Source organism: Coturnix japonica, chromosome 23 (assembly GCF_054131305.1).
Source record: "Coturnix japonica strain WE chromosome 23, WE-NBRP24, whole genome shotgun sequence".
In the NCBI taxonomy this organism is placed as follows: Eukaryota; Metazoa; Chordata; class Aves; order Galliformes; family Phasianidae; genus Coturnix; species Coturnix japonica.
Genome location: NC_140685.1, coordinates 6,595,375 through 6,599,729, shown reverse-complemented (window position 1 = coordinate 6,599,729; position 4,355 = coordinate 6,595,375). Strand labels below are relative to the sequence as shown.

The 4,355-nt window shown below is 45.6% G+C and overlaps 1 long non-coding RNA gene across 1 annotated transcript; it reads left to right on the top strand.

Moving 5' to 3' along the window:
- Positions 1–414: 414 nt before the first annotated feature.
- LOC146757332 (uncharacterized) lies at positions 415–2,401 on the top strand. Its single transcript, XR_014936923.1, has 3 exons — positions 415–598; positions 1,591–1,676; positions 2,303–2,401. It is a non-coding gene; the product is annotated as an uncharacterized LOC146757332 (long non-coding RNA).
- Positions 2,402–4,355: the final 1,954 nt, after the last annotated feature.

The following is a 4,355-nucleotide window of genomic DNA, read 5'->3' as shown; positions in this document are numbered from 1 at the left end:
TCTCAATTCATCAGCCTCCTCCAATTTGGCATGTAGCCAGGCTCCAGCTTTGGCTGGTTCACTGCAGCTTGGGCTCACCGAGCCCCACAGCAAGCTCTGCAAAACACTGACATTTGCTTCTCTTAAGTGACATCTACTCTTCTCCCACTTACCAGGGGACTCTGCATATGTTGCATCAGTCTTTTCAGACCCATTCCCTACATCTACACTTTTTGGAATACAATCTTCCCAGGAACAGGAAGAAGGAGCTGCATTTGAGATGGGAGAAGGCACAGAACAAGTTGTGGTTGGTTTAGGGATGGGGAGGTGACCTTAGAAGACCCTCTGTTTTTAGGGCCACACACAAGTGATTCATCCACTGATGCATCGTCAGTGCTGAATGAAACCATTTTTTTGCAGTTTTTCTCCAGTTCTGCCCATCCATTACTGCAAACCATGTTCTTAAAGTGAGCTTAAGGCTCTCTTAGCACTCGTTCTTACTGAGGCACCTTTTTGTGGTTTCTGTAATGATCTTGGCTTGTTCTCTTTCAGGATGGGCTGAAAAGGGAAGGCTCCATCTCAGAGGAGTGTCCTGGCGATCTACCTGGATAGGAACTGGGTGAGTCAAAAGGAGTATATGGAGCATGAGAATCTGGAAATCATGAAAGAAGCAGCAAGAGTCATTCCATCCACCTACCTCCCCTTCTCCTGAACCACCCTTCATGTGTGGGGTGGTTAATAGCAACCAAAGGGAAATTGCTTGGAAACAAGTTGGGTACCAGTTTAAAAAAAAAAAACAAAAAACACAGCAAGAAAAAACACACTAAAAAAAAAACCAACTAACAAATTTTAAAGGCGCTCTGGCAATGCCTGGAACCCTCCTCCATGTGTTATCCAGGGTTTTCTGCACAGTGATGACATTTGGAAGTGTGGCTACCAGACTGAGTTACAAGTGAAGGGTGGGGTAATCACATGCTCTTGGTTTCTTTGCCATATTTAGCTGCATCCTTTCCAGACTGCCGCAGTTTACAGGCTCAGGTTTGGCAGCCGTGCCAAGAAACAAGCTGCTGGCCCGCGAGCCATGGGGTGGATGGCTGCTGAGTGAGAACACATCCACCCGCTGCAGGCTGGGAGTGGGGAGGGAGCCCTGTGTGTAATAGCAGGAAAGTGGAGGTGGTGGTTCGGGGCTTTTTTATTTTTTCCTTCTTTTTTTTTTTTTCTAATGACCAAATCAGTGCTCTATCGATCACTAATTAGAATCAGCAGGGTCCAGATGGCCAGCTTCTTTAATGAGGCTAATTAGGGATCCTAATGTTTTCATATGGTGCCTTTTTTCCTAGAAAGACATAGTGATGGAGACCCCACCTTCTGCTCTAAACATAGGTCAGTGGCATGACCCTAGAGATTGTAAAACTAAAAGGTAGATATGATAAGGTAAAAACAGCGCAGGTTGTCAGCATGGAGGCTTTGTGTCCTGCCTCATTTCCCATAGGTCGCTGCTGAAATCCACCCCCAAACACTTTCTGAAAGACAAAACCCTTTTCTTGGTAGGGTGACTCCAATTCACTTTCTCTCTCTTTTTTGTTTTCCTTTGCTGTGTGTGTGCTGCAGATTCTGCAGTCCTGAGTCACGGTCATGAGAAGAAGAGCTGTAATGCTGTGATACACAGTTTCCGATCTCTAACCTGAGCAGACATGGTGAGTCGCTCGCGAGGTTTCCACCCTTGTTTTGCAGGTTCTCAATAGTGTCTAAGCAACTGCTGTTGGGTGTTTATTTGAACCAAAGGAGCTCCCTGAGCTCCTTCTGTCTGCCCACCTGAGCTTTACAGGAAACCTATTCATATATTGCAATGAGACCTGAAAACCTCTTCAGTGTTTACCATGTTTCTCTTCACGAGACTCCCACAGAACACTTCCATTTTACAAATTGGGATTCAGGGAGAAGAAGGACTTCCTGTATTGCACAGAAGGCATAAAATGAAGCAAAGAATCCCAACTCCAGGCTAGCATTTGGCTGCCAAATCAGTCTTCTTACTTATTGCCCTTCACGGTCATTAAGAAAGAAACCAGACTCCAGTTCTATCATGGGTCAGATACTTGCAACCTTTACTCTGATTAAGAAATACTTATTTACAAAGGCAACCACATTAATCTGATGTCAGTAGAGGTGCCCGTGTAAAAAAATCCATTCTGTAATCCTCCTGTACATGAAATGGTTATTTTTTTTTTTACAAAACATTTTCACTGTTAGTAATCTGAAGAGATAAAAACTAACATTCCCTTTTAGTATTTCCTAGAACTATTCAGACTTCCTTTCTCTGCAGGCCTACTCATCAGCGTGGTCACAGGGAAGCTCAGATCCCAGATTGGATGCTTCAGGGTCAGAGCCTCCATCAGGTGAGTGAGCTCCCTGTGTGGGAAATGGCAGGAGGGGAATGCCGTGCATTCCAAAATGTCTAAGGGTTATTTGGAAATGTACACGTCTGAGTGCACTGGACTGGATCAACCACAGACATTATGAGGTTTGCGGTGTGTCTGAGTGTAACAATAGCGCTAGGAGTCTATATGAGATTTCCCGGATGTGTAAGGCTAATACAGATCACATATGTTCCATTAAACACATGGCAAATCCAGGAAAGCTGCACTGGAGCTGTAGCACAGCAAGCTCCTCAGATGTGTAGGAAGCAATATCGGTGTTACCCAAATGCATGACTTCATGGTGTGATGTACATTTCACTGTTACCCGAAACTACGTGTAGGAAACTTCATTCCATGCATGGTTCCTCGCTCACCCAGGAGGTCCCAGTCACACTGAGGTCTATGCAGAGACCACAGCTGTCAGGGAACCCTGTGGTTCTTGCCAGAAGTGATCTCAGGGTTGGGTTTTTTTTCCATCAAAAAGGAGTGAGATAGCAGGATTAGAAGAGCTGGTGCTCTGAAAGTTGGTGGTAGAGGAAACAGCTAAAAATGTCAACGTGTTTGAGAAGTGATTGACCCAGGACCTGCTGGAAGCATTGCTGTAATATTCTAGATTTGATCGGATGAGTGGCAAGAAATGTCTGTGGCAGTGCAACTTTTCCCCAAATTCCTTAACAAACAAAATGGATAGAAATAAGTGTCTGTCTGGAGAGAAGTCCTCTCACAGAGCAGAGAAGGGGAGACCCAGGGGTTGTGCTCCCTGTGTAGTTCTTTGTGGTGCTGGGTAGGGTTGCATTTGTGGTTTCTTTTCTGTCCTTCACTCTTAAAAAATAGTGTAGTGAGTTCAATGAGTTTTCTAACTGCCAGCCAGGTCCTGCATTGCACAAACAGCCGACCCTCCCCAAAGTCCCTGCTCCAAACCAGGCCATCGTGTTGAGCCTCCAATATGTGTCAGAACCTTCCAGCTGAAATTGGAAAGCTGTGCTATGGCACAGTTGTTGGGTGTTCTCTCTCAGGCTTCCTCCCAACCACACCTGGTCCAGGTATGCAGGGTTTGCTGTTTGGATCCTCTCCTCCATCTCAGCCTGGTTCTGCAGCACTGAGTAGATCATCTCCTAGAGTACAGCTGTCTCGCAAGGATGTGCTTGGTGGAACGGCTTTATTCCCCCACTTGTTGCTTACTCCAACAGCAAGTTGGGACTGCCTCACTTTGCCAGGCAATTTCTTGTCCTTTACAATGAACAGAACAGTGAAAAGCAATAGCCCTCCATGTACACCTGCACAGGGCAGGCACCTGCAAAGACAAAACAAGGTCTATCCTGTGACATGCGTCTGGCTGGAATCCAGCAAAGTGATGCTTACATACTTTTGTTTCTGCAAAACTGAGCACACGCAGCAATAAGCTCTCTGGTGACTGGCTGTGAAAGGCATCCACAGGTTTGTTTCCAGTTTCCTTATCTCTGTCACTACTCTGCATGCATGTGCCATATAATAGAGGCATTTGCCAGCAGTAAGTCAACAGACCCCACAGAACATCCTGGAGCACACAGGGCCAAGGTTATCCCTGATACACCTTCTCTGGCTTCCCTCTGTGAAATCAATAGTCTTTCCACCTGGCTAAATTTGAACCATCTATTCTCTTTGTTCAGTTAGTGAAAAGTATAGGGCATTGCGTGAGGCTTTGCTGAGAAGCATAGTGTAAATCCATCCTAATCTTCCATGAGAAACTTCACTGTTCTGCTCGGGGCTGCTCTGTCCCCTGGGGCAGTCCTGTGGTATTGCAGGGGCAGATGTCACAGACCTGGGCTGTTAGCGCAATACGAAGCACCCCTGGAAAGTCAGATCTCAAGAACAGACAGCCCGTTTGGTAACTTTATTTTGTAGCATCAAGTAGAAACTAACTATAAAAATGGCCAGGATCTTCAAGAAACTCAAATCTATGTATATCATACCATAAAA